The following is a 27,199-nucleotide window of genomic DNA, read 5'->3' as shown; positions in this document are numbered from 1 at the left end:
CCCAATTACACTATTCAACCAGGACCTCTCTCCTCTCACAACACCAGGCCCAATTACACTATTCAACCAGGACCTCTCTCCTCTCACAACACCAGGCCCAATTACACTATTCAACCAGGACCACTCTCCTCTCACAACACCAGGCTCCTATTTGGGCCCATTCAACAGCTCTCTCTCTCTAGCTCTGTCTCTGTCACGCCCTGGTCTTAGTACTTTGTGTTTTCTTTCTTTATTTGGTCAGGCCAGGGTGTGACATGGGTTTATTTTGTGGTGTGTTTGTGTATGGGGTTTTTCGTACATTTTGGGATTGTGGCTTAGTGGGGTGTTCTAGCAAAGTCTATGGTTGCCTGAGGCGGTTCTCAATCAGAGGCAGGTGATTCTCGTTGTCTCTGATTGGGAACCATATTTAGGCAGCCATATTCTTTGAGTGTTTCGTGGGTGATTGTTCCTGTCTTTGTGTTAGTTGTCACCAGATAGGCTGTATAGGTTTTCACGGTCCGTTTGTTGTTTTTGTATTGTCGTGTTTATTCGTCATTAAACATGTATCGTACTAACCACGCTGCATTTTGGTCCGACTCTCTTTCGACGGAGGAAAACCGTAACAGTCTCTAGCTCTCTCACTATAACAGTCTCTCTCCCTCTCTACCTTCAAATACTCCAATATGAACACGCTAGCTCTCTCAAGCTTCAATTCAAGAGCAGAAAGACTAGTAACAAAGACTTCCATCAACACAATGGCCTGCTACACACTATACCACAGAACATAGGAAAGAAAACAGGATGTCCGTGTTACTTGTCAAGAAGAAACGGAAAGTGAATTCATTTCAGCTGTTATTCTGTATCATCTAATACATTTAGGTTTGTTTCTTTTGAGAGGTCATGTTTTGCAATGCTGCCATGGCAACAATGCTAGCTAGTCATATTAGATGTGATAGTGTGCAATGTGGCAAGGTACAACTGAATTAATTTAAAACAATGTCCTCTGATAACCACATTTCCGGAAAAATGTAGATTCTATTCTTATCACTTAACTTATTCAGAAAGGTGCAACCTTTGAGTGTTCAGATAAAAATGCATCATGTAGAAAAGACATTGTACTCTGCCATGTAGAATCCTAAATATTGTCATCTCTACTCATTATATCTCTATCGGCAACTTTCTCGAAGGAAGACCCCACTGAATGATCCTCTTAGTCCGATATGCACAGTAGTACATTTCTTCTCTGTCACACTAGGCTGCAGGTAGCCTAACAGTTAGAGTGTTGGGACAGTAACCACAAGGTTGCTTGTTCACATCCCCGAGCCAGCAAGGTGGAAAAATCTGCTGTTCTGCTCTTGAGCAAGTACTGCTCCATGGGCACTGATGATGTCGATTAAGGCAGCCCCCACACCTGTTTCAGAGGGGTTGGGTTAAATGTGGAAGGCACATTTCAGTTGATTGCATTCAGTTGTGCAACTGACTAGGTTCCCACTAGCCCTATAGATCAACCTGTTCTGTACATCTTTGCACCCCCAATGTATTCTGTTCCTTTCCCAGATGTCTGAGAAACTCATAGAGGCATTTCCCTTTTGTTACTATGGTAGCAGTCTCTGGTGGCTAGGCGCGAGGGGCGAATGTGATTGTCGAGCCGGCACAATTCAATTCAAATGTTGGCTCCTGTCATTAACTTAATAAGCAGCCATTTTGGGTTAGGAGCAGGTTGATGTGATGCCTGTCTGTTCTTTCAGTCTGATTCAGTGGCAACTCTTGATGCTCAAATCAAATAACATTTTATTTGTCACATACACATGGTTAGCAGATGTTAATACGAGTGTAGCAAAATGCTTGTGCTTCTAGTTCCGACAATGCAGTAATAACCAACGAGTAATCTAACCTAACAATTTCACAACAACTACCTTATATACACAAGTGTAAAGGGATGAAGAATATGTACATAAAGATATATGAATGAGTGATGGTACAGAACGGCATAGGCAAGATGCAGTAGATGGTATCGAGTACAGTATATACATATGAGATGAGTAATGTAGGGTATGTAAACATATGAAGTGGCATTGTTTAAAGTTGCTAGTGATACATGTGATACATATTACATGAAGATGGCAAGATGCAGTAGGTGGTATAGAGTACAGTATATACATATGAGATGAGTAATGTAGTGTAGTGTATGTAAACATTATATTAAGTGGCATTGTTTAAAGTGGCTAGTGATACATTTTTTACATCAATTTTTCTAATATTAAAGTGGCTGGAGTGGAGTCAGTATGTTGAAAGCAGCCACTCAATGTCAGCCACATTTGATTGTGAGGAATTCTAAGTCAGGTGAACAGAAGGACTTGAATTCCTGTATGTTGTTATGATCACACCACGTCTCGTTAATCATAAGGCATACCCCCCCGCCCCTCTTCTTACCAGAAAGATGCTAGTTTCTGTCGGCGCAATGCATGAAGAAACCAGCTGGCTGTACCGACTCCGATAGCGTGTCTCGAGTGAGCCATGTTTCCGTGAAGCAAAGAACGTTACAGTCTCTGATGTCCCTCTGGAATGCTAACCTTGCTCGGATTTCATCAACCTTGTTGTCAAGAGACTGGACATTGGCGAGTAGTATGCTCGGGAGCGGTGCACGATGTGCTCGTCTCTGGAGCCTGACCAGAAGACCGCTTCGTCTCTGGAGCCCCTTTTACGCCGTCGTTGTTTTGGTTCGCCGGCTGGGATCCGAACCATTGTCCTGGGTGGTGGGCAAAACACAGGATCCGCTTCAGGAAAGTCGTTTTCCTAGTCTGTTGTGGTGTCAAAGAGAGGATGGTGGAGATGACAGGGTCTGTTGTGGTGTGATACAGAGGGTGGTGGAGATAACAGGGTCTGTTGTGGTGTGATACAGAGGGTGTGGAGATAACAGGGTCTGTTGTGGTGTGATACAGAGGGTAGTGGAGATAACAGGGTCTGTTGTGGTGTGATACAGAGGATGTGGAGATAACAGGGTCTGTTGTGGTGCAATACAGAGGATGGTGGAGGTAGGGGGGATGGTGGAGGTAGGGAGGATGGTGGAGGTAGACAGGATGGTGGAGATAGCAGGGTCTGTTGTGGTGTGATACAGAGGATGGTGAATGTAGAGAAGATGTGGAGATAACAGGGTCTGTTGTGGTGTGATACAGAGGATGGTGAAGGTAGAGAGGATGTGGAGATAACAGGGTCTGTTGTGGTGTGATACAGAGGATGGTGAAGGTAGAGAAGATGTGGAGATAGCAGGGTCTGTTGTGGTGTGATACAGAGGATGGTGAATGTAAAGAGGATGTGGAGATAACAGGGTCTGTTGTGGTGTGAGACAGAGGATGGTGAAGGTAGAGAGGATGTGGAGATAACAGGGTCTGTTGTGGTGTGATACAGAGGATGGTGAAGGTAGAGAGATGTGGAGATAACAGGGTCTGTTGTGGTGTGATACAGAGGATGGTGAAGGTAGAGAGGATGTGGAGATAACAGGGTCTGTTGTGGTGTGATACAGAGGATGGTCAAGATGGAGAGGTTGGCAATAGACAGGGTTTCCTTCCTGTAGTAAGGGGTAAGTGAAGATGGAGCAACTGTTTTAGAAACACACACACACATGCACACGTATACACACTCACACTTTTAAAAACACATACTACGACACTTAGACACTTAGACACACACACACACACACACACGCACACGCATACACACTCACACTTAAAAACACATACTACGACACTTTTAGACACTTAGACACACACACACACACACACACGCCCTGCTTCCCCTACTCTCACAGAGGGAGACTGAGATGAGATCACTGATCCTTAATTAGGGCTATATAATGAGGAGGACAGGGTGTGGTGGAGAGAGGCTGGATATTCTTACTTCCTCTCTTTCCATCTCTCCTTCTCTGCTGTCTCCCTTTTTCAGTTTCCGCTTCTTTCCTTTCTCTCTCTCTCGCTCTCTAGCTCTCTCTTTCTGGTCTGCTTGTTTGGCAGACATTGGCAGGGTATCTGATGGTGTGCCAGATGCCGCTGTGACTGTGCAGGCACCCTGAGGGCATGAGCACCAGCTGTACGTGTGCAGGGCTCACCTCATGGCTCTTTGCCTCTTTCCGTCTTCCTCCTCACTTTCTCTCGCTCCCTGTCATGCCCACATTCTTTCCCATAATGCAGGGCCTTCTTTTTCTCATTCCTGCATCCCCCGCCTTTCCCTGTCTCTATCTCTCTCTGGTCGTGTCTACACCTCTGACTTCTGCTGTCAGAATACGAAGATCGCATTGAAAAGGCGGATCTAGACGCACTAAAGTGGCTATGTGGTGTAGAGGTCGACCGATTAATCGGAATGGCCGATTAATTAGGGCAGAACTCAAGTTTTCAAAACAATCGGTAATTGGCATTTTTGGACACAGATTATGGCCGATTACATTGCACTCCACGAGGAGACTGCTTGGCAGGCTGACACCCTGTTATCGAGTGCAGCAAGGAGCCACGGTAAGGTGCTAGCTAGAATTAAACTTATCTTAGAAAAAACTATCAATCTCAACATAATCACTAGTTAACTACACATGGTTGATGATATTACTAGTTTATCTAGCTTGTCCTGTGTTGCATATAATCGATACTGTGCCTGTTAATTTATCATTGAATCACAGTCTATTTCGCCAAACGGGTGATTTGACAAGCGAATTCGTGAAAAAAGCACCTTCGTTGCACCAATGTGTACCTAACCATAAACATCAATGCCTTTCTTAAAATAAATACACAAGCATATATTTTTAAACCTGTATATTTAGTTAATATTGCCTGCTAACATGAATTTATTTTAACTAGGGAAATTGTGTCTCTTCTCTTGCGTTCTGTGCAACAGAGTCAGGGTATATGCAGCAGTTTGGGCCGCCTGGCTCGTTTCGAACTGTGTGAAGACCATTTCATTTGCCTGAATTGTACATAATATGACATAACATTGATGGTTGTGCAATGTAACAGCAATATTTAGACTGATGGATGCCACCCATTAGATAAAATACAGAACGGTTCCGTATTTCACTGAAAGAATAAACATTATGTTTTCGAAAGTATAGTTTAGTTTAGTATAGATAGTTTCCGGATTTGACCATATTAATGACCTACGGCTCTTATTTCTGTGTGTTATTATATTACAATTAAGTCTATGATTTGATAGAGCAGTCTGACTGAGCGATGGTAGGCAGCAGCAGGCTCATAAGCATTCATTCAAACAGCTTGATGCATTTGCCAGCAGCTCTTCGCTGTGCTTCAAGCATTGCGCTGTTTATGACTTCAAGCCTATCAACTCCCGAGATGAGGCTGGCAATACCAAAGTACCTATTAGAACATCCAATAGTCAGAGGTATATGAAATATAAATGGTATAGAGAGAAATAGTCCTATAATAACTACAACCTACAACTTCTTACCTGGGAATATTGAAGACACATGTTAAAAGGAACCACCAGCTTTCATATGTTCTCATGTTCTGAGCAAGGAACCTAAACGTTAGCTTTCTTACATGGCACATATTGCACTTTTACTTTCTTCTCTAACACTTTGTTTTTGCATTATTTAAACCAAATTGAACATGTTTCATTATTTATTTGAGACTAAATAGATTTTATTGATGTATTATATTAAGTTAAAATAAGTGTTCATTCAGTATTGTTGTAATTCTCATTATTACGAATATATAAAAATCGTCCGATTAATCGGTATCTGTATCAGCATTGAAAAATCATCATCGGTCGACCTCTAATGTGGTGTGATTGTGTTCAGATCTGTCTGACCACTTCAGGAGGTGGTCAGGGAAGCATTGTGTACGGGTTTTCTCCTCAGTCTGGATGCCATCAGGCCACCGAAAGCACATACAGTGGACGATGTCATCAGCACTCATCCCACAAGTCTCCAGAAAGCGTGTGTTTTGTGCCTGAGAGGCACCTTTTCATGATAATGTTGGTGGAAATACATTCCTACCGTGTAAGGAACTTGTTTACTGGCCACATAAATGCTAGCCAGCTAGCTAATATTTAGAAAAATAATGCTAACCCGTTTGCAATCCTTTTAGCGTTGCTTGCTAGCTTGCTGGCTAGCTACAGACTTTAGCTGGCTAGTTATCTACAGTTAGTTAGCTACTGCAATCAGTTGTTGTTGTGTTATCATATTTTGCCTATTTCAATGTTTGTAGAATGCATACTGGCATTTGAATATAGCGTTGGAAAAGGGAATCCAGACACACTGTGGATGTCACGGGCGCCGTAAGAAGTGGACCAAAGTGCAGCGTGGTGAGCGTACATTTCTGTTTATTTTGGTAAATGTCGCCAACAAAGAAACGACCGTGAAGCTTACAGGGCTATAGTGCCACTAACAAAAGTCAACTACCCACACTGAAAGGAGGGAAAAAGGGCTACCTAAGTGTGATTCCCAATCAGAGACAACGATAGACAGCTGTCCCTGATTGAGAACCATAACCGGCCAACACATAGAAACACAAATCATAGAAATAAAGGACATAGAATGCCCACCCAAATCACACCCTGACCAAATCAAAAAGAGACATAAAAAGGCTCTCTAAGGTCAGGGCGTGGCAGTGGACAAGGTAGGTGTATGTAGGTGTACACCTTAAATGTACACCTTAAATTTAGGTGTACAGTAGATGCATGAATTCCATGATCAGAACTCTATGATCAAAATACTAAAGCTGCATGAACTGTCAAGTCTAGACACGTCTTCTCTCTCTCTTTCTCTCCTTCTTCTTGTCTCTCATCTCTTTCTGCCTTGAGCTTGCAGTGCATCCAAACTTACATACAAATTTGCAGTGTCAAGTCACTGATCCCTTAACTTAGCTCGTAGCTCTTAACTTAGCTCTTAAACCCAATGACTTCTGTATCAGCTTACATTTCTAGACTGTCCCTCATATTTAGGACTATATCTGGGTTTGCCCTTAGCTAAAGTCCAAGTGCCCAAAGACTCTGGTCATTGACCAAACAAACATTCTAATAACGTTACGAGAATGTTACCTGGGCATTATTCTAGTCTAATGTAATGACATAAATCAGTCTGTCATCAAAGCAGTAAATCTCTCTGATAACTTCTTTGTTATGTCAGTGGGTCAGCCATGTTTCTTAGTGTCATTAGATTTGTGCTTCTGTTAGCAGCTCTCCCAAATAGAAGTTGTAGACACATACATATACACAAACCCCCTGTTTCCACTCTGATCTTTCTTTCTCTCGATCCTTCCCCCTCTCCTCTCTTTATGTTCAATCTTATTCTCCAACTTCCCTCTGTCTAATTATTCTCTTTTCCCCCTGTCAGCACTTCTCTTTCCCCCTGTCAGTTCTTCTCTTTCCCCTGTCAGTTCTTCTCTTTCCTCCTGTCAGTTCTTCTCTTTCCTCCTGTCAGTTCTTCTCTTTCCTCCTGTCAGTTCTTCTCTTTCCTCCTGTCAGTTCTTCTCTTTCCTCCTGTCAGTTCTTCTCTTTCCCCCTGTCAGTTCTTCTCTTTCCCCCTGTCAGTTCTTCTCTTTTTCAGTTCTTCCTTTCCCCTGTCAGTTCTTCTCTTTCCCCCTGTCAGTTCTTCTCTTTCCCCCTGTCAGTTCTTCTCTTTCCCCCTGTCAGTTCTTCTCTTTCCCCCTGTCAGTTCTTCTCTTTCCCCCTGTCAGTTCTTCTTTCCCCCTGTCAGTTCTTCTCTTTCCTCCTGTCAGCTCTTCTCTTTCCCCCTGTCAGTTCTTCTCTTTTCCCCTGTCAGTTCTTCTCTTTTCCCCTGTCAGTTCTTCTCTTTCCCCTGTCAGTTCTTCTCTTTCCCCCCCTGTCAGTTCTTCTCTTTCCCCCTGTCAGTTCTTCTCTTTCCCCCTGTCAGTTCTTCTTTTCCCCCTGTCAGTTCTTCTCTTTCCCCCTGTCAGTTCTTCTCTTTCCCCCTGTCAGTTCTTCTCTTTCCCCTGTCAGTTCTTCTCTTTCCCCCTGTCAGTTCTTCTCTTTCCCCCTGTCAGTTCTTCTTTTTCCCCCTGTCAGTTCTTCTCTTTCCCCCTGTCAGCTCTTCTCTTTCCTCCTGTCAGTTCTTCTCTTTCCCCCTGTCAGTTCTCTTCTTTTCCCCCTGTCAGTTCTTCTCTTTCCCCCTGTCAGTTCTTCTCTTTCCCCCTGTCAGTTCTTCTCTTTCCCCCTGTCAGCTCTTCTCTTTCCCCCTGTCAGTTCTTCTCTTTCCCCCTGTCAGTTCTTCTTTTTCCCCCTGTCAGTTCTTCTCTTTTCCCCTGTCAGTTCTTCTCTTTCCCCCTGTCAGTTCTTCTCTTTCCCCCTGTCAGTTCTTCTCTTTCCCCCTGTCAGTTCTTCTCTTTCCCCCTGTCAGTTCTTCTCTTTCCCCCTGTCAGTTCTTCTCTTTCCCCCCTGTCAGTTCTTCTCTTTCCCCCTGTCAGTTCTTCTCTTTCCCCTGTCAGTTCTTCTCTTTCCCCCTGTCAGTTCTTCTCTTTCCCCCTTCAGTTCTTCTCTTTTCCCCCTGTCAGTTCTTCTCTTTCCCCTGTCAGTTCTTCTCTTTCAGTTCTTCTCTTTCCCCTGTCAGTTCTTCTCTTTCCCCCTGTCAGTTCTTCTCTTTCCCCCTGTCAGTTCTTCTCTTTCCCCCTGTCAGTTCTTCTCTTTTCCCCCTGTCAGTTCTTCTCTTTCCCCTGTCAGTTCTTCTCTTTCCCCCTGTCAGTTCTTCTCTTTCCCCCTGTCAGTTCTTCTCTTTCCCCCTGTCAGTTCTTTTCTCTCTTCAGTTCTTCTCTTTCCCCTGTCAGTTCTTCTCTTTCCTCCTGTCAGCTCTTCTTTCTCCCCTTCAGTTCTTCTCTTTCCCCTGTCAGTTCTTCTCTTTCCTCCTGTCAGCTCTTCTCTTTCCCCTGTCAGTTCTTCTTTTCCCCCTGTCAGCTCTCTCCCCTGTCAGTTCTTTCCCCCCTGTCAGTTCTTCTTTTTCCCCTGTCAGTCTTTCTTTCCCCTGTCAGTTCTTCTCTTTCCCCTGTCAGTTTCTTTTCCCCCCCTGTCAGTTCTTCTCTTTCCTCCTGTCAGTTCTTCTCTTTCCCCTGTCAGTTCTTTCTTTTCTCTTTCCCCCCTGTCAGTTCTTCTCTTTCCCCCTGTCAGTTCTTCTCTTTTTCCCTGTCAGTTCTTCTCTTTCCCCCTGTCAGTTCTTCTCTTTCCCCCTGTCAGTTCTTCTCTTTCCCCCTGTCAGTTCTTCTCTTTCCCCCTGTCAGTTCTTCTCTTTCCCCCTGTCAGTTCTTCTCTTTCCTCCTGTCAGTTCTTCTCTTTCCTCCTGTCAGTTCTTCTCTTTCCTCCTGTCAGTTCTTCTCTTTCCTCCTGTCAGTTCTTCTCTTTCCTCCTGTCAGTTCTTCTCTTTCCTCCTGTCAGCTCTTCTCTTTCCTCCTGTCAGTTCTTCTCTTTCCCCCTGTCAGTTCTCTTCCCCTCTTTCCCCCTGTCAGTTTCTCTTTCCCCTGTCAGTTCTGTCAGTTCTTCTTTCTTTTCCCCCTGTCAGTTCTTCTCTTTCCCCCTGTCAGTTCTTCTCTTTCCCCTGTCAGTTCTTCTCTTTCCCCTGTCAGTTCTTCTCTTTCCTCCTGTCAGTTCTTCTCTTTCCCCTGTCAGTTCTTCTCTTTCCCCCCTGTCAGTTTCTCTTTTCCCTGTCAGTTCTTCTCTTTCCCCCTGTCAGTTCTTCTCTTTCCCCCTGTCAGTTCTTCTCTTTCCCCCTGTCAGTTCTTCTCTTTCCCCCTGTCAGTTCTTCTCTTTCCCCCTGTCAGTCTCTCTCTATTTATATTGTCTCTGTATCCTATGGTGCCTCTCCGTGATGTGTGACTGCAGGGCAGTGGGAAATGGATGCTTAACACTCATTGTTGAAAAGAAGGACATTTTTCACTTCATAAATAGGCTTCTGAGAAACTCTGGTCTCTCTTTCTCTTCCCCTCCCGTCCTCTCCTCTCTTTTTCTGGTCTCTCTCTCTGTTCCTATGACTCAGAGCCTCCCCCGCTTTAGTATGCTCAGATTACCTCTGTCATTACTCCGGAGCACAAATGGAAGAGCCCACACATTCTCAATAGCACACTCTCACTACAGGGCTTTATAGGGCTGTCCCTGGTTAATATCACTGACTGAAGGTGCTTGGTGCTTAGTGCTTAGTGCTTAGTGCTTAGTGCGTGTGTGAGTGTGTGTGTGTGTGGTCTTTCTACATGGTACCTACTGGATCGATCTGACCTCTCTTTGACTTATATCGCTCCAGACGCCTGCTGTCTTTGATACCGTGGCCACCTTTGTCTGTCTCTCTTTCTGTCTCTTCATTCATTATTTATTCCCCTTTTTACACCAGTCTTAGACTGGCCCTGTAGTCCAAGTCCTCAGAGCTGCGTAGAGATGCGATGTTATGTTCACAGGTGCCAGACTTCCATCCATGAAATAATGCAGTTATTACAATGACCATGGGGGCACAATTCCAGATAGTGGTTCTGCTGATTTTCTGCAGCCAAGCGTCCATTAACAATACTAATACTAGTATGTTACATTGTTTTAGATGATAATATGCATTGACACTCAGCTTGGGGGGGATTGTACTGACCTGGCAATCTAGGTAACGTTATACAAAAATCCCCATAAAAATCTGTCAGTTTAATTTTAAGCTGGAGATGTGTTTTTTTTGCATGGGTTGCGTCTCAATTCACAACATCCTCCTGTGTCGCCCTTCCTCATCAGCGGTGCAAAGTGACAGAGCTACAGTGCTGTTTGTAGACCATGAAGCATTCCGGAAAACGGTCTTCTCATGAAAACGTCTGGAGCATCCGAAAAGGACTCGTTTGTAGTCGGTAGCACTAATGTGCCAACTTTTGTCTGTAGCGTCCAAACCGTTTTGGGCTACAAACTAATATGACCCCACTGTAGAAAGGGGAGACTCTCACGAACAAGATGGTGTTCACCACAAGTGTCACGGGACTTGTCTAAAGGTAACTCATACAAATGAATGAAGGTATGGAGGTAGTTTTGTGCCAACAAAAGCAAGGGGATAAATATATATATATTTTCTGAGCTTTCATAAAAATAAGGGGATAAATATATATATATATTTCCTGAGCTTTCTTATATCTCCTTGATATAGGACAGACACTTCAAAACCTTATTCCTTAAAGTACATTTTTTGACTATTTTTGCCATTTATGAATGTGTTATTCAATGTCTTTCTATGGGCTATAGTAGTAAAGGTCAAATTCAATATCTTATCTTTTATTTTTTTGATAACCTAAAGGCGGGTCCTTGGAGCAAAGCATTCTGGGACATGCCGAATATTCCAGAATGTTCAAAAGTTAGAGGAAGAGAAAAAGAGCTGGAGCAAGAGAAGGTTATTCCATCTCAATGCATTGAAGGATCATCTTCTGGGACATTGAATCCACCCGTGGGTGGATACTTGTTGACAAAAGTGACACAACTTTGGGGAACTACAGACAGACAGACAGACAGACAGACAGACAGACAGACAGACAGACAGACAGACAGACAGACAGACAGACAGACAGACAGACAGACAGACAGACAGACAGACAGACAGACAGACAGACAGACAGACAGACAGACAGACAGACAGACAGACAGACAGACAGACAGACAGACCAGATTGACCCTGAGTGGTGCACACCATAATTCAGACAAGGAGAGAAAGAGATATATAGGAGAGCAATCGATGGATGGGTAAATGGAGGGAGAGAGAGAGAGAGAGAGAGAGAGAAGGGAGTGCCAGACACAGTGACAATAGAGCAAGAGAAATTAGCCTAAGAGGGAGGAACAAAAGAGAGGGAAAGAGGAGGAAGGGCAGAAAGAAAGAATATGAAGACAGAGTAGCCATTGTGCATTTGAATATTGATTGGGTGTGAGTTGATTTTATCCTGTGGGATTACATTAGCTCTTTGGCTCCATGTTTAAAAGCCTTTGGGCTCCACACCAGATCCAAAGCCACAGTTTGTGTTGAACCATAGTCTGTTGAGTTGATTTGTCTCTCTGTGTGCAGTGTTTGACTCTCCAGGTCGGTTGACTAAGAAACAAAAGTTACCTAATTAGAAGTTAGTCCAGAAGCCTTGTTTGCGGTTAGGATGGAGTGTGAAGTTTAACACCGAGTGGAGATGGCAACGCTGATTGTTTTTGAGCTCTTGTTACAGTTGCTGCCACATGGGAATCCAGGCGTCGCCATGGAGCTCGGCGCCACGAATGCTACCGGATTGCCGGTTGGCATGACACTCGTTTGCTAAGCAACGCCGGCTTCATAAACAGATGCTGCGTTGGCTCCCAGTGTGCTATACTTAGCTTCCCCAGCTACCTATCCAATGCCACAACAACCTACCACAAAACGTCTATCTAAGTACTTCCTTTTTAACATTGAATGTGTTTGTGGATATCTTTACACTGGAAGGAAATACAGGTGCAGCTTTCACTCCTTGATGTTTTGGCCATCTTGGCATTCGTCACAATAAGTCTTGGCATTCATCACAATAAGTCTTGGCATTCATCACAATAAGTCTTGGCATTCATCACAATAAGTCTTGGCATTCGTCACAATAAGTCTTGGCATTCATCACAATAAGTCTTGGCATTCATCACAATAAGTCTTGGCATTCATCACAATAAGTCTTGGCATTCATCACAATAAGTCTTGGCATTCGTCACAATAAGTCTTGGCATTCATCACAATAAGTCTTGGCATTCATCACAATAAGTCTTGGCATTCGTCACAATAAGTCTTGGCATTCGTCACAATAAGTCTTGGCATTCGTCACAATAAGTCTTGGCATTCATCACAATAAGTCTTGGCATTCATCACAATAAGTCTTGGCATTCATCGCAATAAGTCTTGGCATTCGTCACAATAAGTCTTGGCATTCATCACAATAAGTCTTGGCATTCATCGCAATAAGTCTTGGCATTCATCACAATAAGTCTTGGCATTCATCGCAATAAGTCTTGGGATTCATCGCAATAAGTCTTGGCATTCATCACAATAAGTCTTGGCATTCATCACAATAAGTCTTGGCATTCATCACAATAAGTCTTGGCATTCATCACAATAAGTCTTGGCATTCATCACAATAAGTCTTGGCATTCATCACAATAAGTCTTGGCATTCATCACAATAAGTCTTGGCATTCATCACAATAAGTCTTGGCATTCATCACAATAAGTCTTGGCAATTCATCACAATAAGTCTTGGCATTCATCACAATAAGTCTTGGCATTCATCACAATAAGTCTTGGCATTCATCGCAATAAGTCTTGGCATTCATCACAATAAGTCTTGGCATTCATCACAATAAGTCTTGGCATTCATTGCAATAAGTCTTGGCATTCATCACAATAAGTCTTGGCATTCATCACAATAAGTCTTGGCATTCATCGCAATAAGTATTGGCATTCATCACAATAAGTCTTGGCATTCATTGCAATAAGTCTTGGCATTCATCACAATAAGTCTTGGCATTCATCACAATAAGTCTTGGCATTCCAAGCACTAGTTCCGAAATCTGAACAATCCAGCTGGCTCCATCGTCTAAGCTAAGGAGAATGGTAACAATAGACAGCCATGAAACGAGGCGTTGTAATGTAATCTAGTGTTGGTTAATTACAATGGAGTCACTCAGTGTCTGGGACTCAGTCATTATTCCTGCCTGGTCTATCACAGGAGGAGGAGGTGACAAACTGTGGGTCATTAAACACTGGAGTTTAACCCTCATAATGACACACTACACACTCAGTCTTGACATTATGCATAGATGTACGCACGTATGCGCATACACACAATATGGTGTGTGTGTTCGTGTTTACTAATTGCATTAGTATCACAAACACATCTGTTTGAAAAATACATTTATTCATCCCCTGATTGATGTTGTATGCAGAATGTGAAATCATGGTTATTATCACAGGGGAAATTATATTGATGGCATTTGGGAGAGTATTACTGGTTCACTTCAGAGTAACTTCCTCATTGAATAAGCACCCAGCTGATTGATCTGAACAGAGGGTGTAATTCATATTGGCTAGCTAGCAAGTGGCCTACAGTGGATGATATATTCCATCTTACAGCATTCTTAAATGCATGCTGGGCAAAGGAAATTAGGAATGCTGTTACTATGGCAGCTCAAAGTGTGTAATTATGGGATGGATCCGAGAGAGACAGAGAGATCAGACAAATTGTACTTTAGCCAGACACTCACAGAATTATACACACACGCTCTTGCTTCCACTCTTCCCTCTGTTACTTTCTCTCTCTCTTCCGCCATCTCTCATCTAAATCTTACTTAGCTAGCACACACACACAGACACACACACACACACACAAAAGCCAGAGCCCCGTGGCTCAGTGTAAGATATTAGTGTGTTAAAGTGCTGGGGGCCTGAGGGACCCTTCATCTGGAGTTACTTTATGCTGGGCTTTGGCATGTTGACAGGTGGCACAACCCCACTGAGCAGCACAGAGCCAAAATGGCTCCTCTCCAGATCCACTAATGGCTCTTGCCCTGCTCCACTCCCTCTCACCCCATGCCTGCATGACGAGCCAGGGCAGGTGTAAACACTATGAGGTCACCATGCCTTGAGCCAACATGGCCACCTACCTGCTCATTATATACTTATTTTCCAGGCGACTGGGATGCATATTTAGCGGTGACCTTAGTCCAATGGCGTGGTCTAATTTTGCCGTGTAGGGGCCTTCCCGTGAGGTAATAGCAGATGGTTGGATGAAACGTAGTAACCACGGCAATGTCTCAATTTCTTCATTTGAAATGCTTCTTAATGTTACATGTTAGGCTTATACCGTATATACAGTATGCTGGGGTACTTGGGGTGGCAGGGAGCCTAGTGGTTAGAGCGTTGGCCAAGAAACCGAACGGTTGCTGGATGGAATCCCTGAGCTGACAAGGTAAAACATCTGTCATTCTGCCCCTGAACACGGAGGTTAACCCACTGTTCCCCGGTAGGCCTTCACTGTAAATAAGAATTTGTTCTTAACTGACTTGCCTAGTTAAATAAAGTTTCAATTTTTAAAAAACAATAATGTTTTGGAAAAAGCCACAGTCTGGTTTTTCAATACCGTCAAAACTATTTATTTTAAGTTTTTCAATACATTTTAATATTTGTAGCTACTTGTGCAATACGTTAGGAGATAAAGGGGTGGCAGGTAGTCTAGTGGTTTGAGCGTTAGCCCAGAAACCGAACGGTTGCTGGATGGAATCCCTGAGCTGACAAGGTAAAACATCTGTCATTCTGCCCCTGAACAAAGCAGTTAACCCACTGTTCCCCGGTAGGCTGTCATTGTAAATAAGAGTTTGCTCTTAACTAACTTGCCTTGTTAAATAAAATAAAGCAGTTCTGTGTTCTTCATTTCACCTGCCACATTATTTTAAATTATAAATCTTACCGTAGTTCCCCAGAAGAGTTGAGCCAGTCTCATGTTTGTAACAGCACAACAGGAGAAAACAGGAGCTGGTCAGTCCAGTGTCTGTTGTGCAGCGCATATGAGGTGATGAAGTTACACTTGTGTCCAATTCACTACTAAATGTTTGCTATCAGATATCTCTTTGAGAAGTCAAAGAGCTCTGGATGAGTTACCTGTACAGCTGCCATTTTTTCCCCTGTGCTTCCTACTAGCATTTTGTTTCTCCTCTGTTCTTCTCCCCTCTGTGTACAGATGATGCATGAAATCATGAAAGCATACATCACAACTTTGTTCATTTGCACAATTTCTCTCATTCAGATTTGCTTGTAAATCTCCACACTAAAAAAAGTGTAGCTACTAGCTATGGGTGTATAACTGTATGAGCTGGATTTGCTTGTCTTTGCATTTCGTTTATGTTCCTTTTCGCTCGTTAGCATCCTACTAGCATTTATCTATGTGATTTTGCTATTACTTGTGCTAATTTTGTTAGCATTCTGGTAAGCCCAATGTTGTTTTTTTTGCATTTCTAGCACCCCCTTGTGTGCTTTGTCAGTAATAACATAAATCCCGGGATGGTAGAAGAACGGTATGAAGAACGGTATGGAGATATGAAAACCTGGATACCACCCAAGCCCAATTGGCTAAAACTATAAATTAAAAGTACACTGTAGATTGGATTTTAGAGATGTTTATGTTGCTCTGCTATCAAATTAGGATGTAAATGTCTATGCAACTCTGTCTGTTTATATGCAACTACCATACTAGTGTCAGGTCCTTCATCGGAATAACAGAGGTGTTTTGACAAGAGAGGAGAGCGAGAGAGACCAAAACAAAACCCTTTTGTTTTAGCCTTATTTACATGTGTATAAAGCACCATTGAAATTAAATTGAATTAATTTGAGAGAGGTAGGGAGAAAGAGAGCAAAGACAGAGAGAGAGAGGGGGATGTAGAGAAAGAGAGATGGAGGAGGCTATTATTGCATCATGTCAAACAGAGATTGAATATGGTAAATGTGTCACAGGTGGTTAGGCTTGTATTGACCGAGCCCATCTCACAGGTGGTTAGGCTCATATTGACCGAGCCCATCTCTAATAACACCCTCCCCTATTGGTGGAAACGCTAGCGCTTTTACAGTATGTTCGACCGTAAAGCACTCAATACTTTCCACAATCCACTGTCTCGCCTGGGTTAACAAGAATATAAAGGCAGACTGCCTATTTAAAATATATTAAAATATGTGCAATGTCTAGGCACCCGATTTTCCTAATTTAAATTTGAATGAATCTCTATGTCTCGTCCATCTCTGTTTGTCCCCACCATGGAGTATCATGCAATATTGTGCAAACAAATTAAAGTGGGGGAAAATTCAGTTCCCTCTGTGGGAGATGGTAAATATTGAATGATTTTAATGTTCCTGAACGTGTTGAATCAGACTTTGATTCAGGCCTGTACTTCTATGTGTGTGTGTGTGTGTGTGTGTGTGTGTGTGTGTGTGTGTGTGTGTGTCAGTTTAGCAGTGACTCATTATCTATCTCACATTATTATTTACCACTTCCTGGTCCCTTTGTCAGTGCAGCTGTCGTGTTCTGTCTCTCTCTCTCTCTCTCTCTCTCTCTCTCTCTCTCTCTATCATTCTGCTTTCTATTCAGTTCAGATCAGACAGCCTCAACAGTTGTGCTGTCTGTGTGAAATGGTGAAATTATTGTTTAGCAATTGTTTTTGTATTACTGTCAATGTGAACAACTGTTTAGCAGGATGCTTACTGATACTGAACCCTTCTGGAGTATGTCATAGTTTAAGCCTAAGCAAGATGTGTAAATCCTAACATTCAGGACTTAAAGGTGAGGTGTGAGGGATATTATGAACATGAGAGTATTGAAAACCAGTCAACCCAATCACAACCAGTCAACCTATTGACAACCAGTCAACCCATTGATAATCCTCCCCTCCCCACACAGAAGCCGAAAAAAACACTATCTAGCTAGCTCGTTTAAACAGCAGCCAGACAGTGTTGTCGCTAGGCTAGCTAATCTAACACTAGAACTGCTAAAGCAGCCATTTTGACTGTTCATTAATAAATAATTAAAATATTACTACCATTTTTGATGTCATGCCCCCCTCTGACCTGGACTTTTCTTAAATAAGTCTATATAACACACTGTCGTTGTTAGAATCTTAACATCACAAACAGAACTGGAGTTATAACCATTTTTATTTTGGGGGGGGTTTTCCCCCATTGCATCTCCTTCTCCCGACAGTAGGGCCCGCTCCACTCCTTCTCCCGACAGTAGGGCCCGCTCCACTCCTTCTCCCGACAGTAGGGCCCGCTCCACTCCTTCTCCCGACAGAAGGGTCCGCTCCACTCCTTCTCCCGACAGTAGGGCCCGCTCCACTCCTTCTCCCGACAGTAGGGCCAGCTCCACTCCTTCTCCCGGCAGTCCTTTCTCCCGACAGTAGGGCCCGCAGTCCACTCCACTCCTTCTCCCGACAGTAGGGCCCGCTCCACTCCTTCTCCCGACAGTAGGGCCCGCTCCACAGTAGGGCCCGCTCCACTTTCTCCCGACAGTAGGGCCCGCTCCACTCCTTCTCCCGACAGTAGGGCCCGCTCCACAGGGGCCCGCTCCACTCCTTCTCCCGACAGTAGGGCCCGCTCCACTCCTTCTCCCGACAGTAGGGCCCGCTCCACTCCTTCTCCCGACAGTAGGGCCCGCTCCACTCCTTCTCCCGACAGTAGGGCCCGACAGTAGGGCCCACTCCTTCTCCCGACAGTAGGGCCCGCTCCACTCCTTCTCCCGACAGTAGGGCCCGCTCCACTCCTTCTCCCGACAGTAGGGCCCGCTCCACTCCTTCTCCCGACAGTAGGGCCCGCTCCACTCCTTCTCCTTCCACTCCCTCCCGACAGTAGGGCCCGCTCCACTCCTTCTCCCGACAGTAGGGCCCGCTCCACTCCTTCTCCCGACAGTAGGGCCCACTCCTTCTCCCGACAGTAGGGCCCGCTCCACTCCTTCTCCCGACAGTAGGGCCCGCTCCACTCCTTCTCCCGACAGTAGGGCCCGCTCCACTCCTTCTCCCGACAGTAGGGCCCTCTCCACTCCTTCTCCCGACACTGGAATGTGCCGTGCCCAGGTGCTAATCACCCCGATAATTGCATCAAAACTGAACTGAAAATATATTGAAACTATTTTCACACATATAACAAAATATTAAATAAATGAAGTAAAGTAGGATGGGGAGAATGTGGGAGTTGAGCGTGGGGAAGAGGATAATGATAATTATGTAATCACCAGTTGTGAATGAAGAATGTATTCTATATGGTATGTACTCTATATCAGTCCACCGAATCCAAGCAGTCTTATTGGTCTACTCTAGTCTACTTGGAGTACAGTGAGAGCCTGTGTAATTTACAATGGCAAGAAGACCAAGACGAACGGATGCACATGCTAAGTTAGCGGTGCTACAAGATCTGAATGAAAACGACTCAGAGGGCGGGGAGGAAATTAATCATGACATCTCTGATTATTCATCTGATTCTGAACCTCAGACAGAATAACCTACACCTCCGAGGCCTAAACGCAAAAACATCCAGAACGGTGCTCACTGAGAAGGTGCCCATGCCACCACCAAAATGAAACAGTGAGATAGGAGAGAGGAAGGGACGACACCATTTAGATGGAACGAGACGGTGACAATACTACGGGCTGATTATCAGCACAAAATGTCATCACTGAGATAGCAGCCTCTACATCTCAAGCAAAAAACAACATCAGCAATACACTCACCAGCTTCCGTTGTTTATGTGACACGGACATGCTACAGCATTCAGGGACTGTACCGTGGCTAAGGTGCACACGGAGCAAGGAGACACTGCCTGGAATCTGTCTGTTGATGAGCTGGAAGTGTTCATTTCAATCCTGTATCTCCGTGGAGCATTCGGGGGAAAGAGCGTGTGTATGGAGAGCTTCTGGTGAGATACTTTTCTTTGGAGAAACCATGTCATGGGATCGCTTCAGAGAGATCATGCTTTACCTCCATTTTGATGAAACAGAAATTCGCCATGGTATCCAACGTATAAATACCTGACTATTTTTAAATGGTGTCATATTGACAGTTTTATTTTCATTATAATTCATTAGTATTGCTTTTGTGCTGGTTTTCGCTATTTGTGAAGCACACTTGGTGGTTATAATAATGTTTAGGATAATGATGTTTTCATCATTTCACCGCGCGTCTTACTGCCCATGAGTCTTGGTGTTTTTGTTATTTATTTTTATAAAAAGAAGCTGGTAACCAGTTCCAACACACACTTTCTGTTTTCGATTTTTAACAAAGACACTCCACCAATAAAATCAATTGAACACCTTATTTATTTATTTTTTTTACATAAAGCCGACAGTAACATAAACGAATGAAAATGCTATTTTGTTTATAATTGTAATCATATTCTAATGTTACCTTAGACCTTCATAAACACAACAAAAGTATTGTTTTTGCAAGAGCATATATGAAATTATTTAATTACGCTGTTAAAATGTTGCAATCAAAATGACTGCTCATTAGCTTGAAGGGGGAGTCGTTCGAGGCCCAGCGGTTTTAAACTGCTGCCAGACACTGTGCAGTCAATGGGGTAGCTAATAAGCCTAACTCATGGCTATTGACTATTCTTACTTAGCCGACTCCCTCTCCCTAAAAACATCATACAAAAAGGGCCATTTAAAAAAGGAGGCCTTTAATGACAGGAGCAGGACTGCTGGACTTCTAAAGAAAACCAGCCATGGAGCAGGTAGCCTGAGATGATGCCTGAGGCTGCCCCACAGCGTTTGGGGAGTGTTTTGGAAGCATTGATGCTGGATTTAACCGTAATTGGCTGTTGTTTGCAACAGATTGAGCCTAACACAGAGCGCTTGCTGGGATAGGAGTGTTATTGATGTTGCTGGAGGAGAGAGAACATCTGTTTGTCTCGCTAGCGCAGAGTGGTAGATAGATACAGGGAGAGAGACACAGCTTTAACAAGGATGGCTCTGTAAAGTTACTATGGTACTGTAGGAGAATTGACTGTAGGAAAGTGCTGGTGTAACCAGGCAGGTGCTACACATCGGTGGTGAATGGGGTGTTGGGTGAGTTACCTCACACACAATGCAAAGCACTTTCAAATCTAATGAAAAGTGTGTCATAATCTTCGTCATTATCTCTGTCATCATCGTCCTTGTCATCATCATTGTCCCCAAGCTAGTGCCTAGGCTTTAGCTCAACAGGTGAGCACAGTTTTCAGTTGTGCAGATAGGTTCAGTCACGTGTGTGTGTGTATATACTGGTATGTGTGTGAACACACACGTGCCATTGTGTGAAAGCAACTATAGCTGAAGTCTTTAACAGTATCGCCACATCTCTCTGTCTCCCTCCCTCCCTCCTGGCGGGCGGGCGGGCAAGCTAGCAGAGCAGAGCGGAGAGGATGTGACTAAAGTGTTGCCAGCAGATGCTCATGTTCTCCTGCCTGGCGCCTTGGGACACATCAAGGAGACGACAGGAGTTTGTTCCCTTTCTAGGCGTGACTAATCCTTATATCCCTGTAATCAGGCAGACAGGTAGTGGAGGTAGAGGAGGCTTCTATGTGTGGCTGGATGTGTGAGTGGTGGGACAGAGAGATGTAGAGAACAAGGTGTGTGTGGGAGTGAGACCAAGAGGGACAGAAAGGTGTGTGTGTGTGTATGTGTGTGTGTGTGTGTGTGTGTGTGTGTGTGTTGTGTGTGTGTGTGTATTTCTGTTCTTTCTGTTTGAACTTATTTTATATTCACCTCGTTCAATGCCCCCCTTGTATCTTTCTCCTTCCATCTCTCTCTCATCTCTCCATTTTTCTCTCCATCTCTAAATTACTACAAAAAGCAGCCCAAGATGAAGTGATTGTAATACAGTTGCCCACAATGGTGTGAATAGTAGTTTAATGACCATGGTGTTGGAGGTGTAGCAGGTAGAATGAGAAACAGAGTGCTGTAGTGCATAGTGTCAGGGTCCATGGGATCAGAGTGACACACACACACACACACATACAGTGCCTTGCGAAAATATTCGGCCCCCTTGAACTTTGCGACCTTTTGCCACATTTCAGGCTTCAAACATAAAGATATAAAACTTTTTTGTGAAGAATCAACAACAAGTGGGACACAATCATGAAGTGGAACGACATTTATTGGATATTTCAAACTTTTTTAACAAATCAAAAACTGAAAAATTGGGCGTGCAAAATTATTCATCCCCTTTACTTTCAGTGCAGAAAACTCTCTCCAGAAGTTCGGTGAGGATCTCTGAATGATCCAATGTTGACCTAAATGACTAATGATGATAAATACAATCCACCTGTGTGTAATCAAGTCTCCGTATAAATGCACCTGCACTGTGATAGTCTCAGAGGTCCGTTAAAAGCGCAGAGAGCATCATGAAGAACAAGGAACACACCAGGCAGGTCCGAGATACTGTTGTGAAGAAGTTTAAAGCCGGATTTGGATACAAAAAGATTTCCCAAGCTTTAAACATCCCAAAGAGCACTGTGCAAGCGATAATATTGAAATGGAAGGAGTATCAGACCACTGCAAATCTACCAAGACCTGGCCGTCCCTCTAAACTTTCAGCTCATACAAAGAGAAGACTGATCAGAGATGCAGCCAAGAGGCCCATGATCACTCTGGATGAACTGCAGAGATCTACAGCTGAGGTGGGAGACTCTGTCCATAGGACAACAATCAGTCGTATATTGCACAAATCTGGCCTTTATGGAAGAGTGGCAAGAAGAAAGCCATTTCTTAAAGATATCCATAAAAAGTGTTGTTTAAAGTTTGCCACAAGCCACCTGGGAGACACACCAAACATGTGGAAGAAGGTGCTCTGGTCAGATGAAACCAAAATTGAACTTTTTGGCAACAATGCAAAACATTATGTTTGGCGTAAAAGCAACACAGCTCATCACCCTGAACACAATATCCCCACTGTCAAACATGGTGGTGGCAGCATCATGGTTTGGGCCTGCTTTTCTTCAGCAGGGACAGGGAAGATGGTTAAAATTGATGGGAAGATGGATGGAGCCAAATACAGGACCATTCTGGAAGAAAACCTGATGGAGTCTGCAAAAGAGCTGAGACTGGGACGGAGATTTGTCTTCCAACAAGACAATGATCCAAAACATAAAGCAAAATCTACAATGGAATGGTTCAAAAATAAACATATCCAGGTGTTAGAATGGCCAAGTCAAAGTCCAGACCTGAATCCAATCGAGAATCTGTGGAAAGAACTGAAAACTGCTGTTCACAAATGCTCTCCATCCAACCTCACTGAGCTCGAGCTGTTTTGCAAGGAGGAATGGGAAAAAATTTCAGTCTCTCGATGCGCAAAACTGATAGAGACATACCCCAAGCGACTTACAGCTGTAATCGCAGCAAAAGGTGGCGCTACAAAGTATTAACTTAAGGGGGCAGAATAATTTTGCACGCCCAATTTTTCAGTTTTTGATTTGTTAAAAAAGTTTGAAATATCCAATAAATGTCGTTCCACTTCATGATTGTGTCCCACTTGTTGTTGATTCTTCACAAAAAAATACAGTTTTATATCTTTATGTTTGAAGCCTGAAATGTGGCAAAAGGTCGCAAAGTTCAAGGGGGCCGAATACTTTCTCAAGGCACTGTATACGACACACACATAACCCCCGTCCCCCCAACCACACATACAGTGGCTTGCGAAAGTATTCCCCCCTTGGCATTTTTCCTATTTGTTGCCTTACAACCTGGAATGAAAATAGATTTTTGGGGGGTTTGTATCATTTGATTTACACTATTGCCCTTTTTTTTATTGTGAAACAAACAAGAAATACAAAAAAAAGAAAAAGAAAACTTGAGCGTGCTTTTTATAACCCAATCCTGATCTGTACTTCTCCACAACGTTGTCCCTGACCTCTTTGGAGAGCTCCTTGGTCTTCATGATGTCGTTTGCTTGGTGTTGCTCCTTGGTCTTCATGGTGTCGTTTGCTTGGTGTTGCTCCTTGGTCTTCATGGTGTTGTTTGCTTGGTGTTGCTCCTTGGTCTTCATGGTGTCGTTTGCTTGGTGTTGCTCCTTGGTCTTCATGGTGTCGTTTGCTTGGTGTTGCTCCTTGGTCTTCATGGTGTTGTTTGCTTGGTGGTGCTCCTTGGTCTTCATGGTGTTGTTTGCTTGGTGTTGCTCCTTGGTCTTCATGGTGTCGTTTGCTTGGTGTTGCTCCTTGGTCTTCATGGTGTCGTTTGTTTGGTGGTGCCCCTTGGTCTTCATGGTGTTGTTTGCTTGGTGGTGCCCCTTGCTTAGTGGTGTTGCAGAATGTGGGGCCTTTAAGAACAGGTGTATATTTACTGAGATCATGTGACACTTAGATTGTACACAGGTGGATTTTATTTAACAAATTATCTGACTTCTGAAGGTAATTGATTGCACCAGATCTTATTTAGGAGCTTCATAGCAAAGGAGGTAAATACATATGCACGCACCAATTTTTTGTAACAAGTCATTTTTTGGACTATTTTGTGTATGTCCATTTCATGAAATCCAAATTCAAATCCATTTCAATTACAGGTTGTAATGCAACAAAATAGGAGAAACACCAAGGGGGATGAATACTTTTTCAAGGCACTGTACAGAGGATGTGGTGTCGCAGCCATCCATTAGCCTAGTGCAGGCAGTGCTAACCCTGGTGTGACCCAGCAGGAGCCTCCAGGACAGCTGTACAGATAACATCATTAAGGACCTTTCATTATAATCACCTAGCAAATGAGGGGAGAGGACAGGAGCCACTCTATGGGCTTCATGTAGTGGACTTATAAAAGGACATGAAAGGGACAATCTATCTATCACTCTCCCTCTTATCTCTCTCCTCTCTTACTATCTATGTTCACCTCTCTAGATTTTTTCTCTCTCTCTCTGTCTCTCCCCTTTCCTCCTCTCTTAATTTCTCCCTCTTATCTCTCTCCTTTCTTACTCTCTATCTCTGTTCACCTCCCTCTATTTTCTCTCTCTCTCTAGCCCCTTTCCTCCTCTCTTCATTTCTCCCTCTTATCTCTCTCCTTTCTTACTTTCTATCTCTGTTCACCTCCCTCTATTTTCTCTCTCTCTCTAGCCCCTTTCCTCCTCTCTTCATTTCTCCCTCTTATCTCTCTCCTTTCTTACTCTCTATCTCTGTTCACCTCCATCTATTTTCTCTCTCTCTAGCCCCTTTCCTCCTCTCTTCATTTCTCCCTCTTATCTCTCTCCTTTCTTACTTTCTATCTCTGTTCACCTCCCTCTTCTCTCTCTCTATCCCCTTTCCTCCTCTCTTCATTTCTCCCTCGTATCTCTCTTTTCTTACTTTCTATCTCTGTTCACCTCCCTCTATTTTCTCTCTCTCTCTAGCCCCTTTCCTCCTCTCTTCATTTCTCCCTCTTATCTCTCTCCTTTCTTACTCTCTATCTCTGTTCACCTCCATCTATTTTCTCTCTCTCTAGCCCCTTTCCTCCTCTCTTCATTTCTCCCTCTTATCTCTCTCCTTTCTTACTTTCTATCTCTGTTCACCTCCCTCTATTTTCTCTCTCTCTCTATCCCCTTTCCTCCTCTCTTCATTTCTCCCTCTTATCTCTCTCCTTTCTTACTTTCTATCTCTGTTCACCTCCCTCTATTTTCTCTCTCTCTAGCCCCTTTCCTCCTCTCTTCATTTCTCCCTCTTATCTCTCTCCTTTCTTACTTTCTATCTCTGTTCACCTCCCTCTATTTTCTCTCTCTCTAGCCCCTTTCCTCCTCTCTTCATTTCTCCCTCTTATCTCTCTTTTCTTACTTTCTATCTCTGTTCACCTCCCTCTATTTTCTCTCTCTCTAGCCCCTTTCCTCCTCTCTTCATTTCTCCCTCTTATCTCTCTCCTTTCTTACTTTCTATCTCTGTTCACCTCCCTCTATTTTCTCTCTCTCTAGCCCCTTTCCTCCTCTCTTCATTTCTCCCTCTTATCTCTCTCCTTTCTTACTTTCTATCTCTGTTCACCTCCATCTATTTTCTCTCTCTCTAGCCCCTTTCCTCCTCTCTTCATTTCTCCCTCTTATCTCTCTCCCTCTGTTCACCTCCATCTATTTTCTCTCTCTCTCTATCCCCTTTCCTCCTCTCTTCATTTCTCCCTCTTATCTCTCTCCTTTCTTACTTTCTATCTCTGTTCACCTCCATCTATTTTCTCTCTCTCTCTAACCCCTTTCCTCCTCTTGCTCCATCCTCCATTTCTCTCTCTCTGAATGGCTGTCATTCCTCCATTCTTCATCAACATATTTCATTAGCATTGAAGATAACAGAGGGTAACAATGGGTATTCCGTTTATAAAGGTCAGATGCAGTACCTTCAGAAAGTATTCACACATCTTGACTTTACCCACATTGTGTTGTTACAAAGTGGGATTAAAATGGATTTCATTGTCAATTTTTGTCAACAAACAATACTTTAATGTCAAAGTTAAATAAAAATTCTAACATTTTGTAAAAAAATAAATAAAGTATTCAACTCCCTGAGTCAATACATCTTATAATCACTTTGGCAGTGATTACAGCTGTGAGTCTTTCTGGGTAAGACTTTAAGAGCTTAGCACATCTGTGCAACATTTGTCCATTATTATTTTCAAAAGCTCTGTCAAATTGGTTGCTGATCATTGCTAGACAACCATTTTCAGGTCTTACCATAGATTTTCAAGGTGATTTAAGTCAAAACTGTAACCTGGCCACTCAGGAACCTTCAATGTTTTCTTAGTAAGCAACTCCAGTGTAGATTCGGCCTTGTGTTTTTGGTTATTGTCCTGCTGAAAGTGTCTGGTGGAAAGCAGACTGAACCAGGTTTCTTTTTTATCCTAAAAAACTCCCTAGTCCTAAAAAAGGCAGCCACCACCATGCTTGAAAATCTGAAGATTGGTACTCAGTGATGTGTTGTGTTGTGCCCCAAACATAACATTACACTTTGTATTCAGGACATGAGCTCATTTTAATTACCACATTTTTTTGCAGTTTTACTTTAGTGCCTTATTGCAAACAGGATTCCATGCAACTTACTATGTGACTTAAGCACATTTTTACTGCTGAACTTCTTTAGGCTTGCCATAACAAAGGGGTTGAATACTTATTGACTCTTAGACATTTCAGCTTTTCATTTTGAATTCATTTGTAAAAATGTAATTCCACAGTATGGTGTATCATGTATAGACCAGTGACAAAAAAATCTATTTTTAATACATTTTAAATTCAAGCAGTAACACAACAACATGTGGAATAAATAAAGGGGTGTGAAGACTTTCTGAAGGCCCTGTACATCTAGATAAAGTATCCCTCCTCCACCACATGAAGTGTTGTACATGTCCAGGTACATCTAGATAAAATATCCCTCCTCCACCCCATGAAGTGTTGTACATGTCCAGGTACATCTAGATAAAGTATCCCTCCTCCACCCCATGAAGTGTTGTACATGTCCAGGTACATCTAGATAAAGTATCCCTCCTCCACCCCATGAAGTGTTGTACATGTCCAGGTACATCTAGATAAAGTATCCCTCCTCCACCCCATGAAGTGTTGTACATGTCCAGGTACATCTAGATAAAGGTACATCTAGTATCCCTCCTCCACCCCATGAAGTGTTGTACATGTCCAGGTACATCTAGATAAAGTATCCCTCCTCCACCCCATGAAGTGTTGTACATGTCCAGGTACATCTAGATAAAGTATCCCTCCTCCACCCCATGAAGTGTTGTACATGTCCAGGTACATCTCTAGATAAAGTATCCCTCCTC

The 27,199-nt window shown here is 43.4% G+C and overlaps 1 protein-coding gene across 1 annotated transcript in view; it reads left to right on the top strand.

Moving 5' to 3' along the window:
* LOC112235490 (voltage-dependent calcium channel subunit alpha-2/delta-1-like) overlaps positions 1-27,199 on the top strand; it is a 131,555-nt gene that overhangs the window by 37,509 nt on the left and 66,847 nt on the right. The window lies entirely within an intron of this gene.

This window comes from Oncorhynchus tshawytscha, unplaced genomic scaffold (genome assembly GCF_018296145.1).
Source record: "Oncorhynchus tshawytscha isolate Ot180627B unplaced genomic scaffold, Otsh_v2.0 Un_contig_3309_pilon_pilon, whole genome shotgun sequence".
In the NCBI taxonomy this organism is placed as follows: domain Eukaryota; kingdom Metazoa; phylum Chordata; class Actinopteri; order Salmoniformes; family Salmonidae; genus Oncorhynchus; species Oncorhynchus tshawytscha.
Note: the sequence above shows the minus strand (reverse complement) of the source record. Positions and strands in the feature narration are given on the sequence as shown.